At 40.2% G+C, this 16,968-nt stretch overlaps 1 protein-coding gene across 5 annotated transcripts in view; it reads left to right on the top strand.

The window, feature by feature from the left end:
* PIP5K1B (phosphatidylinositol-4-phosphate 5-kinase type 1 beta) overlaps window positions 1-16,968 on the top strand; it is a 344,249-nt gene that overhangs the window by 126,984 nt on the left and 200,297 nt on the right. The window lies entirely within an intron of this gene.

Raw genomic sequence — 16,968 nt, 5'->3', positions numbered from 1 at the left:
TGTTCTGTGTATAATATATAAACCCTTTAATGATTCACCACTTTCCACCAACATTTGAAACATTTCCTATCTTTGTATTTAAGAATTTTTAAAATGTGAGATGCTCCTCTTCTCTGCCTTTTCTAAGCTGCTCAGATTTTATGTCTTCAGCCCATTTCATAAAAACTCTTTTTGCAGACTTCCTGGTGTATCTTAACTTACCACTATTTGACTTTGATAAATTCTTGGCTCCCAGCTACCAAGCTAATGTTCAAACACATTACTTGGTAAAATATGTTCCCAAGCACCTCTATTCCTGATTATAAATTGACTATACATTTTAGCTTTTCAATGTTCTTGCTCTTTTGCCCTCTGAAGAGTAGGGGGTTTGTGTATTGAAGGTTTGTTATTTCTTAATTTTTCCCTTTTCCTTTTATACTTTGATGGATAGCCTGTAAGACATTTAGTCATAAAGTACATGAGTTATGTGCTCTGACCACTTATTCAGGTCATGGAACTAGCATGATGTATTTTCTGTTCCATTTTCATGTGGGAGAGTATGCCCCTTTTCCTGGTACATCTTTTTTATCTGGTTTTTTCCACTCAGCCGAACCTTGAAATATAAACCAGGAGGTTGTCATCCAAAGTGATGGTGTGCTTGGAAGAGAGTTGGGTAAAGACTCAAGAGCTCAGAAGTGTCGTGGTATATTTTATAAAATTTGTACATCTGGCCAAAGGCAACAATACGCTATTATTTCTTTTTAGACACAGGTGAAAAAACAAATTCTGTCTCGTTTACTCAAGATTCTGTGTACATTAATTCAAGCATGAGTCCAACATAGAGATAATTAAATTGCTAGCCTGTTACTACTTCAGATCAGTTTCAGGCAATATTCTCAGTCAGCATCAAGATCCACTGAAATTCTTGACTGAGTTCTGACTCACAGGAGATCCTTTGTGGCTGTGAAAGTTATAGAAAAAAACGTGACCATGACATCCTGGAGTCTGTTAAGTATACCCAAGAATGTATTTAGTGGACCAGGTTTTCAATAATTAGTATAAGTAATTCTATGATTAATGCCTCTAGTAGGATATTTAATTTGGCAATGTTTTGTAGGTTGTAAAAACTAAAAATCAAACTCTATGGTAGCAGATAAATCTGAGAAATAAGGAAAGACACAGGAAACCTAAGGGGACCAAATTTTTTTTTAATGAACAAATTTTTTACGTGTAATAATATCAGGATCTTTTTAATGATTTCTGGTTTTAAAAGGCATAAGCAGTAGAAGAGAAGGTACGTAGCCTTTCTTAAAAAGCACCAAGAAGACCAGCACAGCACTTAGAACTTCAGCTTTCAATAAATATGGTACTGATAGGCATAGCAAGAAGAAGGAATCACTTAGAGAAAGTGTTCTTTATTGATAGGTAAAAGCTCAGCTGAATTATTCAGTTTAATTCTCTGATCTTCAAACTGGAGAAGGTGTTAATAGTAGACTTAGGAGTTAGCTATTGCAAATGTATTTATCTCAGAGTTAGGAGAGGTAATAATAAGAGGCACATGAGCTATTGCAAATGTGTTTATCTCTAGGTCCAGATGAAAGAACTTTAAGCTGGACTAGGGAAACCTCTGAATGTGAGCTTTGAACAAATTTGAGAATGGGAAAATTGCCAGAAAACAGGACATAAACAAATATTATTCCTATTTTCAAAAATGAGGAAGAGTACATTCTGGAAACCAGATTATGAGTCATTGTTCTCCAGGATAACTTGAGCATTATTATTAAACATATGGTTTATACACATTTAGAGAAGAAACATATCTTTTACAAATGTGGAGAAGTTCATAAAGATGTAGTTTATGATGGGGAGGAAGGCAGCAAATCACACTGCCATGTGTGTACCTATGCAACAATCTTGCAATGTTCTTCACATGTACCCAAAACCTAAAATGCAATTTAAAAAAAAAAGATGTAGTTTATGTCAAACTAACTGCATTTCCTACTTTGAGAAAGTCATTAAATTACTCATAAAGAGTATGTTTAAATTTAATGAATCTTGATTTAAAGCAATCTAAAAGATTTGCTAGTCTCCTTTCAGACAAGGTAGTATGGGTTAAATATTATGTTTAGTTTGCTTGTATCTGGTTGGACTAATGGTTTCGAGAGCTGGCAATTTTGCTCCCTATTCACTCAGTCTCTACCAGGATGATGCGTGAGTTAATCCTGGGTAGCTTAACATTTTCACCCATGACCTTAATGAAAGCATAAAAGCAGTGCTTTGCAAATGCAAATAACCAAAAACTGTAAATGATAGTAAACAGACTACATGAGTGTTGTTGAGGCCACCATGCATCTTATCCCTTTACAAATACCTTAAGTTAAAGTTCTCCCAGTCCCAAAGCCCTGACCATAATGTATGCACCGATTTAATAAGGAACTTTGATGACCCATTGTGTTTTTGCCTTGACTGAAGCCAGTCCATGGATCCCAGGTTAAGGCTCCTGATCCTCTATGCGTGGAATAAGAAACATGCCACAGGAGTAACTTTATAAGTAACTTACAGTGGAGTGGGAGAGGCAAGACGTGAAAACAATTTTAGAACACAGTAGTCTATAATGAGAAGTTCAAAAGGGAAGAGACCAATGTTGGTAAAATGAAGCTGCAGGTTTAGGCTTTCTGTATCCAGCCCCAGATTTACTGGGCAGCTGCCAGCAACATTCATCGTCATGAGTGCTATGATTTCCATGTTATTAGGGAACACTCAGTGTTCATGGGACAACTGTATACTCTGTGTCTCAGCTATTTGCATGTGATTATTGAGGCTGGCTGTCTATTGTCTTGCAGTTGACCATTTCCTAATCCATTCTCAGCTCTTGGCAAGCCCAGGAAGAACAGCTAACATTGGTCCGTGAGGTTAATAATGTCTCCTGCTAATGGCTAAAATAAGAAGTTTGATTTTAGCTGCATAAAACAAACATGTTGCTCACTTAGGCATTCAAAGTGGCCTGGCTGTATTTACAGAGTGGAATATTTCCATTATCAGTTAATTTATTGAGTGCCTTCCACAAGAGTTATAAATGCAGAAGTCTACTGGGGCCAGGCAGCTAAGAAGGTAGTGAAAAAAATGAGGGAACCATTGTAAACAGGAGAATCCACTCCTTCCTTAAAAGGGGCAGCAGGTACTCAGCTCCAGCCAACAGAGCTATGCATGAATGCTTGCCCAGGGTTGCCCGATACTCTGATTTTTTTTTTCAAGAAAACAGAGATAAATTTTTGATGTGAACCTGCCATTTTTAAATGACAGCAACTAATTCAAAGGTTTTTAAAAATATACTCTGGACAAAACATCTCACCTATGGACCCTATCTGGCCCCTAGGCAGTGGCCAGTTTACAACCTGTGACCTCCCTGTTGGTATAAAAAAGTGAGAAGGAAAAACGAAGATGCAAAAGAAATGTAAGAACTTGTCTCTGCCTCCCATGACCTTACAATTTATTTGGGAGACAAAAGATGGACCCATGTGAAAACATTAAATCTTGACCCAAATTGGTGTTAAGTGCCAAGATAAGTGAGTTATTTTTTTATTTTTATTTTTATTTTTTAATGAAGTCTTACTCTGTCGCCCAGGCTGGAATACAGTGGTGTGATCTTGGCTCACTGCAACCTCTGCCTTCCAGGTTCAAGTGATTCTCCTGCCTCAGCTTCCTGAGGAGCTGGAACTACAGGCGCACACCACCACGCCTGGCTAATTTTTGGTATTTTAGTAGAGACAGGGTTTCACCATGTTGCCCAGGCTAGTCTTGAACTCCTGAACTCAGGCAACCCACCTGCCTTGGCCTCCAAAAGTACAGGGATTACAGGCATGAGCCACTGCGCCTGGCCGAAAATTCCACTTTTTAAGTGACTGTGCATTCTGATTTACCTGCTTGTCTGTCTTGATGGCAAGGAGTCCTATGAGCACAAGCACAAAATCGAGGAGGAGCATGGTTTGTTGGCATTACAGGAGAGGCTGGCCTGGACAAACTAAGTGGCACTACTACTAGGGGAAGTAGTAGGCAAGCATGGGCTGGTTGTAAATGACAGCTAGCCATTGGGTGCTGGTTTGAGGCATTTGGATTTTATGTTCTAGGCTGTTGTTGTCCAGTGGAACGTCCTGCAATGATGGAAATGTTCTATAATTTGCACCAATGCAGTAGCCACAAGCTATGTGTGGCTCTTGGGCATTTGAAATGTGGCCAGCGTGTCTGAGGAACTGTACTTTTTATCTTAATTTTAGTTAAATTTAAATTTAAATAAGCACATGTGGCTGATGGCCGCCATGCTGAGGAGTGCAGTTGTCAGGCGGTGATGTGCTGTGACATTGTGATAGAGGGTTGTGACAAATGAAAGACTTGTGCAAAGCCAGTGGCAGAGTGCAAGTTGCACAGGGTTGGGGAGATGACACAGGAAGGCTTTTGTGTTAGTTGAGCAACAAAGTTGGGTGCAAAGTTGAGTAGGAAAAGATGTGGGGAATATTTTTGAAAAGAAAATTACATTTCCAATCAGTATGACCACCAGAAGTTTTCTGCTGTTGATGGAACTAGGGAAGTTTGGGAAAGAGTATTGCGTTATTTTGGGGTTTTGTTTGTTTGTTGTTTAAAAATGCAAGAGACTTAAAAGGAAGCAGTAGGCAGGGTTTGAGTTTACTTGAAAGAGGATGGTTTAAATGTAAGTGAAATACTGATGCTAGAGATTCAAGTTTTGTCAGTTTTATATATGAAGAAATGACCCAGCCCCACCTCTCCAAAACAAACAGATGTCAGGGTGGCTCAATAACATATGTCAGGTTACCTTGAAGTTCTTTTTCAGGAAGCTGATTAGAAGCTCCTGTTGCATGATGTCCCATGTTGTGATTTGTCCATTGCACTGGATCAGTGTTTCCCAGCCACCTGGGCCTTGACTGTCTTGGGAAACATGCACTGCCAACTGCTTTTCTTCCTGTTTCACCTCTTCACCCCAAGGCTGTGGTTTCATGCCCCTCACCCCTTTCTCTTCTGCTTCTCCCTGCTTCCTAGGCCTGCCCACAATAGGCCTCCACTGGAAGATTCTGGTTTTGATTACCACAGGCTGCTGTGGGGACAAAGGCCACCTGCCTGTGGCACCGATGCCTCGCCTACAGTGTGTGGAGTCTTTTTAGCTGATTTTCACCATGACAGGCACACATGCTGACAGCACTCAGAAGGCTCTAGTGGGAAACTGACTAGATCAGGACACCCACAGAATCCTTGACCCAAATGCCCCAGGTTTTTCACTTTGTTTTATTTTTTAAGACCTTGGTTGTTTCTTCATTCCATTGTCTGAGATAGTTTCCTATCAGTGGAGGCAGGCAGCAGTGAGGTAGGAGGAAATAGTACCTGACCCTGATCACATTACAGGGAAAGATGCCTTTTATTGTTGTTTTCAATGTGAGTAAGTTAATGGCTCAGAAACACTTTGATCTAAGAGGAAGTATTTTTTTAAATACAAGATCTTTTGAAAAATGTTTCTGGCAGCTGGTAACATTGGCTGTTTCCAGGGAGAAGCGGGTAGTAGGGTCCTTAGTTGGTAGAAAACTTCTCTGTGTAAACCTTTCTATGGTGGCACGTTGGCTCACACCTGTAATCCTAGCACTTTGGGAGACTGGATTCGAGACCAGCCTGGCCAACATGGTGAAACCCCATCTCTACTAAAAACACAAAAATTTGCTGGGCACGGTGACGCATGCCTGTAATCCCAGCTATTCAAGAGGCTAAGGCAAGAGAATCACTTGAGCCTGGGAGGCAGAGGTTGCAGTGAGCTAAGATCATGCCACTGCACTCCAGCCTAGGTGACAGAGCAAGACTCTGGCTCAAAAATAAATTAATAAATCTTTCTATGCATATTTAATTTTGAACTATGTGAATGTAATACCTATTCAAAAATTGAACAAATAACATTTCAGGATTTTGGAGAGAAGAGGGGGCTGGAGTGTTATCTCTGTCTTGACCATTCTTTTCCTTCAGATTCTGGAAGGCCACCCCTTCCATAAAACAAGCAAACTCATTTGTGCTAAGTAGCAATTAACATGAATAGCAGCTAATCTGGTCTCTAGGATGAATGACCCTTTGGTATGCTAAGTGTGATTCCTAATCCACCTTAATCCAAAAAACCCTAACCCAGTGGTTCTCAACCAGCAATTTTGCCCCCGCCGCCAGGAAGATTTGGCAATGTCTGGAGATATTTTTAGTTGTTACAACGTGAGGGCTGGCACTACTGGCTTCCAGGAGATAGAGATCAGGGATGCTGCGTCTTAGGATTTGGAGGATGGACCCCTAAAACAGAGAATTACCTAAACATTGTTAGTGCCAAGGCTGAGCAGCTTGTTCAAATCAAACCACCCTTTTTAAGAGGAGGGTGGATGTGAGTCCAGCTCTTCCAGATACTAGTTCATAACCATAGGCATTTTTCCTAGTTGTTGTGAACCTTCATAAAAAGTAATGTCTCCCCAAGCTGGCTCATAGTGCTGTGAGGATCAAACAGTTTAACACATGTGAGCAAATACTAGGAAAAGTAGAATACTAATGAGTGAAGTCACTATTCTGATTAGCAAGAATGCAATCCCTGAACCTCTGATTTCCAGATTAGTTCCGTGGGGATGGAGCACTGGATTCCTGGGGAGAAGGGTTACTTAGTCTCCTGGGGCAGCTGCAGTCAAGCCTGGGCATGGGAGGTGAACTGACAGTACTGGGGCATGTTGCTGTGTGCTTCCCAACAGCAACAGGTGTCTGAAATCAGAGAGAAAAATGTGCTCTTAATAGTTAACAGGTGCCACTGCACTCCAACCTAGGCAACAGAGCAAGACTCCATCTCAAAAAAAAAAAAAAATAGTAAACTGCTGTTGTGTTTTTAACAATTAAGCAGCAAGGAAGTGAGCTGCGCCATTTAGAGAGGGGAAATTTTTTAAATAATTCCATTACGCTTAGAAGCATGTGTAATCATATCACATTACCATGCACCCCCTGCCTTGGCAGATCACCCCTCCAAACACTTGTGCTTCTGTCTTCTTCCTCACTAATTACTAAAGCAGGTGATTGTAAATCTGCGTTTATGACTTGTAAGCAGGACATGACAGGCAATTAAGCAAAAAGAATTGGCAGCTTCAGATTAAAACAGCTGAGCGAGCCAACCCTCTCATTAGCCTGTTGCTCTGAATGCTTGGTTCTTAAGTGACCTCTTTAAGCATTTGCTTTGGAGGGGGCCTCCAAGTGTTAAGTTACCCAGGTTTGCTATACTTCTTCAGCCTTCTGATTAACTGTAGACCCTTTGTGTTTTGGTCCCTAATACCAATAAACATCGCATTGCTGTCTCTAAAACATGAACTATAGGAAATTGTATCCTACACCCAAAACTACTGCACAGCTTCCTTCACGGGCAAAATCCCCACAATGTTGTTGAGTTTGGTGTGAATGGCCGACGAGGAGGTTGGGGTGTTCAGTGTTACTGCAGCCAATGGGGCCATCTGAACTGTGGTTCCTGTTCTGAGGGCACAACAATGCTTTTGTTTTTCAATTAAAAGGCCTAATATTAACAGGCGTTCACTCGCTTCCCCGCACAGCTCAGCCAACCGGGTTCTGATCTGGCCAGCAGACTCACTTTCCCTAAGGCCTATAGCTCATCCACTTTCATCACTCACTACCTTCCCTCCTTCGCCTGAGCACATAAAAGAGATTTTTTAAAGGTGGCTCTTAAGAAGTTGCGAGAGAACATTAAAAACTTAAAATTCCAAAATTGTCTGTTCTGAATTCAGGAAAAGATGACAGCAGTGTAATATAAGTTGTAGTCTTAGATCTCAACAGTCATGGGGAATATACCATTTGCTTATTCAGAGTTTTTGCTGTTTTATAAAGTTAGAATCATTGGCTGATGGAAGAATTTTATTTATCAAATATATTGAGTTTATTTTAGCCAGAAGCCTACTGATTCAGTGAATTAAAGCCTAATTATTATCAATCAAAAGCAATTTTAAAAGCAATGCTAATAATGAGAGTGAACATAAGTGCTTAGTGTATGCCAGCTATCATTCCAAGCACTTTGGAAAATTTATTTAATTGTCATAACAACCCTAGGAGGTGATCCTATTGTTACCATTTTACAGATGAGAAAACTGAGGTACAGAGAGGTTTACTAACTGCTCCAGGGCATAAAGCAAGTATGTGGCAGAATAAGTCTGGGATTTTAATCCCAGCTGCCTTTCTTCAGGATCTGTAAGACTCTACCCACTGCATTATTGTCTGAACACTCTGGTGTCTGGAAGGCAGTGCTTCCTATGACATTAAAACAGTGATTCTCAATTATCTGCAGTAGTAGCAGGGGGCCATAAGATAAATTCAGACAGCTTTGGAATGGGAACAAACGAATAGAATTTAACAATTTAAAATTTTTTTTCCCGATTCAGTGGTTCAAAAGCCACTTTTTTCATCAAAGTGTATCTCACTTCTGAACACAGAATCTGAACTGTGAAGCCTCAAGAATAACTTTTTCTAGAAAGTACAGTGATTTTAAAATGAAAAACAAAAAAAATCCCTTGGGTACTGTGCAGAACACTGGAAATGAGAAGATGACTAAAGTGATCATTTCAAAAATTATGCTTGAGTACAAAACTCAAAATTGGCAGTAAAAAATGGGATTCACTTGACAGTGGTGACATATCTTGGATTGTCAAGTTAGGAGAAGAACACATTTTAAAACCTAACTGGCAATTCTGTAGACTGTCACAGAAAGAGTCACAACTCGATAATAATCTTCCCAATAGCTTAAAAACATCTGGTAAAGAAAGCATTAGGTAGGAGGATGACAATTTTGAAAGTTATTTTCCTCTATGGGAATCCAGTTCTCCCAAATGGCACACTGTATTTTCTGGCAAGTTCTCTTTACTGTCTGGTCCTGTGTCCGCTGCTTTTATTATACCAGAGAAAGGAAGATGTGGTAGGTAGCTCAGTCCTCTGCATGAAAGAGGCAACCCTTCAGAATATCATTAAAGAAGGAAGGAAAAGAAGATGGGTTGTGGTCTCTGTGGGGGCTGTGAAATTAAGACTCAGTCCTGTATCTGTTCTGCCCAACTCTGACATGCATGTACACCCACACACCCAGACACACAAATTCGGTTCAGTTACAAGGAGACTTCTAAAGTATTCATGAGGTCTTGCTGCACTTCTTTCCAGCAGAGTCGATGAGCTACTCTTCCTCTTAAATCAGTGATTCTGCTCATCCATTGATGTGCTGCTATCTACTTCATACATGTAGATCAGGAAGCATTTGGTTATTGAGCGCAGAGCTGAAATATAGGCTGTCTGGGTGACATTCTAATTTTCCTGAGCTAAGTTTTCATATTGTGACCTTGCTATTTTTGTGGCCGTGCTTAGTGCCTAGAATGTACGACATACATTTGACTTACATCCATGTACTCATTCATTTCTCCAGTTGACAAGTATTTATTTAGTTTGGCATGGTGCTAGGCCTTAGGGGTGGAACAGAGGCAAGACAGACATAGTCCCTGACCCTAATAATGCTTTCATTGTCATGGTACAGACAGATGAGAAAGAGCATGCACAATCAAATAATTACTAACTTTTAAACTATGACGAAAATAAAGTTAGGCGGAGGTGCTGCTGCCTTTTAGATAAGGTATTCGGGAGACCCTCCCTAAGGAGGCGGCATGGGGGCTGGGATCACAAGTGTGTGAAGAAGGCAGTCAAGAAAAGAGTGGAAGAAAGAGCACACTTGGCAGAGAGAATGGCCTTCGTCAACCCCTGAGGCAGGAAGGAGCTTGGTGGATTCAAGGAACTGAGGAGGAGGTCGGTGTGATGCCAGGTTCTGAGCAAGGAAGAGTGGCCAAGTAGGGTGACAGCAGTGGTTCCCAGTGGGTGCCAAATGTGTCCTCCAGGAGACATTAGACAGTGCTGTCACAACTGATGGGAATAGGTGCTACTGGCACCAGGTGGGAGGCCAGGGATACTGCCCCCCACAACGAGTACCCATCAGCCCCAACTGTCAGTAGTGCTAAGTTGAGAAGCCCTGAGATAGAGAAATAGGCAGCAGCCTAGACAAAGGTAGTGGACTAGGAGGAGAAGGAAGGAAACAAGTTTGAGATTTATTTCAGAGTTGATATTGACTGGACAGGGCCATGGTTGGATGCCGTGGTGAGGGCATGGCAGGAATGATTGATGATCCCAGGTCTCTAATTTGAGCACCTGAGTGGATGCTATGACCATCTCTTGAGATAGAGATGAATGGTAGAGGGGAAACAAGTCTTCCAATTTGGACGTGTGAGTTTGAGAATGTCAGTGAGCCCCTGAAGGGGAGAGGCAAGTGGGTGGTTAGTCGTAGATTTGGGACTCAAGGGGTTGGGGTTCAGCTTCAGTTTGTCAAATTGCAGATTCATAGGCACTGGTGAAATGGATGGAGAAGAGAAGCCTCAGGAAGGGAGAACATCTATATTTTGGTGTTGGCTCCCAAGATCCTATTCCACAGTTATATTCTTAAAATAAACAAAGCTGTCCAAGTCACTGCCTTATTATCTTCCATTGGGCTTCTGGTGCATTCAGAAAATATCCACACTTCATAGTGTGGCATGTGAGTCCTTCATAGCCATCCACAGTGGGTGTGTCCTGAGCATCTCCTGCCATTATCTTGGACACACACCTAACTCCAGCCACACTGCATGCTGCACCTTCCTCTTTTCCATCCCCATTCCTTCCCCACACAAGCTGATCACTCTGTGATATCTTCATTCCAGAAACAACTCTATCATTGCCTTTGTCCACCCTCCCGGGCAGTGGCTGTCAGCCACCCTACTCAGCCTCCCTTGGCACCCTGCAGTTAACTCTGTTATGGCACAGGTGACTTTGTTTTTGTTTTGTAATAATTGTTGGCAGTCATGTCTTGTTAACTGCACTGTTAGTGCAGCGGCCTTGCCCAATTATTTTGACATCCATAGGGTCCCACACAACGTCTGGTACAGCATCCAAGGGACGTATCATTTTTTTTTTCTTAATTTTAAGGTTGTGACAGATTTTCCAAAGAGGTATGTTCTTGAGCCTACAGTTCTGGTGGTGCAATTAGAGGTGAGATATAGGGCAGGGTTGGGGGCCTGAAGAGGAATGGAATTTGTCCTGTGGATGTTTGAATCACAGAAAGAACACTTTGAAAGAGCTCAGTTCCATTTTCTTGCCTTTTTCTGTTTCAGAACGGTAGTGATTACTTGAATTGTGGGTCACTGTACGGGCATTTGAAAGTTGGCTCTTAATGATGTGGCATCCTGAAGTCCCCTCATCTGTAGTCTACAGATGGCTTGTGTTCAGCCGTTTCTGGAAGAACTTCAGCAATGAATTTAAAAAGGCAGTCTTTTTCCAACGCAGTCACTGAAGGTTCTATTCTTTCCAGATGTTGGCTCAATTAAAGGCAGCCCCTACATACAGGACAGTAACTGTCAGGGGAAGTCAGGATTTGGGATTATTTGGCAGCCCATTTCTCCAGAACAAGCATCATAGTCAATGCCCTTTTCTTTGTAACATGAAAGAAATAAGATCAATGATTGTTCAGGTTTGCTATTTCAAAAAGAGCGAGAGGGAACAATAGCCTAGCAGTTTTAAAAGCAACTGTATGCCTCTCAAAATCATAGAGGAGTGTAGATTTTAAAGCCACACTTAGGACCAGAAACAGGCATTGATGAGAACAGACAGAACCCTGGATCTTACTCTCTCTCTCCCTTCCTTGCTGGCTAGTGGGCTGAGAAGGGAGTGTGTGGCCAGGCCATCAGGCTGGCTGTGCCATTGAAGAGCTCAACCTTGTGCAAGACAATGTCTGAGCATAGAAATGCTATAATATGGCTTTAGTATTAAATCTAACGCTGTGTGAGAAGGTACCAGGAAGATGGTAATTGGCTGTACAAATGCCAAATTGCTACTATTAATTCTGGCTCTCCACCTACTCCCAGTGGAATTTAAGCCCTGTGAGAATAGGGACTCGGCAGTCCAGGTATTAACAGAATTCAATACTTAGTGAAGGCCCCAATATTATTGCCACCTTCTCCATATTGGGACACTGTTCAAAGTATGGAATCACAAATTCTAAACCCATTCCAACTACAGATTGGGACCCTCTTCTCCTTCTATGGTAATCCTTATTATTGAAAATTGAAGGTGGTTAAAGGTTGTTTCAAAAAGCAGTAGAATTCTGCGGCAAAGGGAAATCTAATTTTTTTTTTAAAAAGCCTATGCCTAGAAAGGGAATTTTTTTCTTTTTTTTTCTTTTTTTTCTTTTTTTTTTTGGTTTTCCATCATATTAAATAAAAATGGCAATCTTCTGTTGCAGCTTTACCATCTCTCAGTGTGTGATTTAGTTTGAGGAAGCTATACTGGGCTTCAAGCACCCTTTTTCCTCATTTGTCTCTGCCCTTTATACATACAAACTGCTTTTCCTGGGCCAATAGAGTTTTTCTGGGGAGAAGCAAGTGCCACCCTCTCTAAGGACAGAGAGTGCAATAGAATGGGGTGAAGGTGTGTGGTTGAAGACAGCAAGATAAGGGAAGGTGGGAGTGGGCAGACAATATCTAAAACCCATTGCCTGGGTTTTAAAGAAAATTGTGAACAAACCAAGCCGCACAATCAGTGCAGTCCCTTGCCCTAGATTATTTCTTTATTTTTAACTTATTAATTATTCTAATCTTAGAGACAAGTCAGTTCCCCCATTCCTGTCTCCCAACCCAATGTCCTGTGGAATATTTGATTTGGATATAACTTTAAGATTACAAATGAGAGGGGTTTGAAAATTGTAAATACAAAAGAGATTTGAAGCAGTAAAATTTCATTTGAGAACAAAATCAAAGAATGAAGTCTTCTGAGATTCTGCTTTACAAAAAAACAAAAAAAGACCCTGTTTTCCAAGGAAGTGTTCAATGTAATATAAACATCAAATGTTTCCATTTCCTTTGGAATTTGGGGTATGCCAACTCAAGCTGCATTGATGTTTATCGCTATGCTTTTTATTCATTTTTTCGGAGAAAATTTTGTTTTTAGCATATGGGATACTTATATGCACACACACGTATATATATATACACACACATATATATACACACACACACATATATATATAAACATACATATATAGAGAACTAATCTTTAAGTGTGCATGTTGTTTTTTTTGGATTATGAGGGCCCTGAATTGCTTCAGATGAGTTTATACATGGGTGGGAAGAAAGTACACTTTATGATAAACTCCTGATTTACCTGGACAAGGGGAGGCTGTCTTACCAGAAGCCAGGTGGCCATGCTGAGCAGATGCAGCATGTCTTAGGCATCCATTGGCCCTCAGAGACCCTAGTGGGGACACACAGTGGCTGGTACACAAGACAGTCTGGGCAAATCTGGGGCACCAGACCAAAGCCCTTTGCCCTCAGGCTTCCATTTCCATGAAAAACTAATTTAAACCCACAGTCTACTCCTGTAATAGGAAATGTTACAGACATGCATGCCCTTCCTGTTTATTGACCCAGATTCAGCCTTAGTGAGGGCACCTGGGCCAGAAAGCATTCGGCGCCCAGATGGCCTAGAACAGTATCTTTGTTTCCAACTTTCCAGCCTCAGAATGCCTATCTCCCCACGTGTTCTCCCTCAGTAGATAAATCTGAGCACCTGCTTGTGTTAGGCAGGGATACAGCAGTGAACACAAGGGACTTGGCCCATGACCTCAGGAAACCAAGGGGTCTGTGCATTTCAGCACTTTACTACATTACCTTTGAAAATAGTTATCCCATCTTAGACATCCCCCAGCTAATTAGGGGAGCCCTGTTTTTCCGAGTCCTCACTAGCACTAAGCACTGCCCCTTTTAAAATGTTTTAACAGCTAGCTAGGTGAAAATGCCTTAATTTTCACTTTAATTTGCATTATTGTTGTTAGACTTTTTCCAAATGATTTTTATTGATTTGTGTATATTATTATTTATGAATATCCTTTGCTGTCTGATTTGTAAGCACTAATATATTTACAGCCTTGCATTTTTGTTGCAAATGCTTTTTCAGTCTTAAATTAGACTTTTACTTTTCCTTTTTTTTTTTTTGACTAAAGCTTTTAGATAAATTTGTTAATACTTCCCTTAAGGCTATCTTTGCTCTTATTTTTAAATTTTGTGCTACTAATGCCTTGCTTTGATTTTAATAATTTGTAATGAAAACTTCCAATGGTATTCTTAATTTTCAAAGATTTCCTAGTGGTATTTTTACATTTTTTTCCTCTGGTTGAACTTTAGAATTATAAGGTCATAAACAAATTTCTGTTGTGATTTTTGTTGAATTTATATTAGTGAATTCAGAAAGAAGAAGCATCTTGTATTTCTCCTTCCAAGAATGAAATGTTTACATATTTATTGTCTTTTATGCTCCTCAGTAAACTTTTATTTTCTTCACAGATTTTGTACCTGTTTTTAGGTGAATACATTTCTGTGTATGTAGGGTTTTTTGTTGATAATGTTTTGTTTAATTGTTTTTTCTTTTTTTCCCATTGTGCATGGGTTTTTTTTTTTTTGTTTTTTTTTTTTTCCATTACATTTTCTGACTGGGAATACATAAGATCTTGATTCATTGAGTTTATATTGTAAACTGACAACTTGGTTTTTTTTTTTTTTTTTTTTTTTTTTTTTAACTATTCTACTAGGTTCGTGATTGATTATTGAATGTTCTAGGTAGTAATCATATAATGTATAAATTATCATTTTTCTCCTTCTAACCAATATTTTGCAATTGGCATGTCTTATTAATTCGATCTTCAAAAACAGTATCAAAGAATTTTTGTGATAAAAGCACAGCCTTGTCTTACTTGTGTTTTAAAGGGCACGTGGCTCTTGTACTGTTTCCCAGAGTGCATTCTTTGTATACACAAGTTATTAATAGATACATAAATAAAAATCCCTTGGTCACATACATTTGGGAAGCATCAGTCTAGTGCTTCCATTAGTAGACTGTTGTCTCCTAGCTTGAAAAATTATTTTCTGCATTAAGAAAGTTTCTTTCTGCCTTCAGTTTTACTAAAAATTTTTTAAAAATCGTAATTGAAGGGAGAGGAAAAGAAGGTAGAAAGGATGAAAAAAATTATTGAATTCTCTGCTCAGTAATGGGGTGACAGGATTGATCTCACCCCAAACCTCAACCTCACACATTATACCTAGATAATAAACCTGCATAAAAGTTGAAATAATTTTTTAAACTTAATTAATTAAAATCTTAATTGAATATTGACTTTTTCATATAATTAAGCTGACCATGGAAAGGCCATTGCAAACAGAGTTAGCTTTTTGAGATACTCCAAGTACTAGCAAATAATAAAAATCATGTTTCTGTTAAAATATTATTTAATTCAGATTTTCTATCAGTTTAGATAAATGGGATCAATTTTTTCCCCTTATAGTTTGGAGAAAGTCTTAAAACGTCTTCCTGTGGGTCTGCTGATCACTTCCCCATACCAGAGTAAGGTGTGGAAATTATCCTAATAGTTAGTGCTTTTTGCAAGTTATTTTGGGGTGAGCAGGTTGTTAAAATCATTGAGAAATTTTGGTTTTGGCGGGGGGAATAAGCTTTTGTGTTTCTTTTGCCTGAAAGTCTGGCTTTTTCATCTGTTTTCCTTTTGTTGAGAATTTTAATGTAATTTCATGTTATATTTGGGCCTGTGTTTCTTCATTTGCAAAACTTGGGGTATGGCTGACTGCTAAATGCCATTGAAGCCTCTTGGTTTCTTGGTGGTGGTGGTTTTGTTTGTTTTGATTCTGTGATCATTTCTTGCAGCAGTCGTTTTATGAAGTCCAGGCAGGATGCCTTGGAGAGGGGAAAGAGAAGAAAGTAAAGAGGAAAGAGAAGGCTACATTTCTCATCTCTTTCTGAGAAAGCCTGAGTTGGTTTCCCTTTGGTGCAAAGGCAATAATATCTTGCATATTTTCCCACCCTTCCTTAAACACTCTGTGGATTAGGAACTCAAATGACTCTACTGGTTTAGGAAAATTAATCCTCTGTGGGAAAAGGTAGAGATTTTCTCCCCCTTTTTTATGTTCTTTGCAAAGTGAATATAACAGAAAATTATCAAAGTCTGTTATGAGAGTTTGAATTTAGGAAAATTAACTTGATTGTGCATAAAGCATGACACTGTGCTACCATCCCACCGGCCCTTCAAGCGTAGGGGAGCCCTGATGTAACCAGAGCTGAGATGAAGATGTGGTCTTTCAGAAAGGAGAGCAATGCCACGGCGCTGTATTCCTGTTAGGTCCAATGATGGTCGTCTCCATTCAAAAGAGGTCCTGTCAAGATCATTTTCTAGCCAGAAGTCCACGTGTCTACTCTTCCATGTTATAAACTCATCACCCATTCATTCATTCAACAAATGGTCCTCTAGGACCGAATACTGGGACCACAGAGATGCAAGCCAGTCTCCTTAGTTTCAGCCCAGTGCCAATTAGCATCAACTCATGGGGCCAGTGGGACAAAGAGTGAAAATGTTCGGGTGCCTCAAGTAGACAGGACCGAAAACTATTGAAAGCATTTCATAGCTGGGCATGATGGCTCGTGCCTGTAATCCCAACACTTCGGGAGGCTGAGGCTGGCAGATCACTTGAGGTCAGGAGTTTGAGAACAGCCTGACCAACATGGAGAAAGCTCGTCTCTAGTAAAAATACAAAATTAGTTGGGCGTGGTGGTGCATGCCTGTAATTCCAGCTACTTGCAAGGCTGAGGCAGAAGAATCGCTTGAACCCAGGAGGCGGAGGTTGGTGAACCGAGATTGCGCCATTGCACTCCAGCCTGGGCAGCAAGAGAGAAACTCCATCTCAGAAAAAAAAAAAAAAAAAAGAGCAAAAAGAAATTATTTCACACTTGCTATGTGTATTAGTTTCTTGTTACTGCTGTTGCAAATTACTGCAAATTTAGTCAAGGTGTCAGCATGGCTGTGTTCCT

This window comes from Sapajus apella, unplaced genomic scaffold (assembly GCF_009761245.1).
Source record: "Sapajus apella isolate SASKATOON/1434 unplaced genomic scaffold, GSC_monkey_1.0 scaffold24, whole genome shotgun sequence".
Taxonomy (NCBI): Eukaryota; Metazoa; Chordata; class Mammalia; order Primates; family Cebidae; genus Sapajus; species Sapajus apella.
Note: the sequence above shows the minus strand (reverse complement) of the source record. Positions and strands in the feature narration are given on the sequence as shown.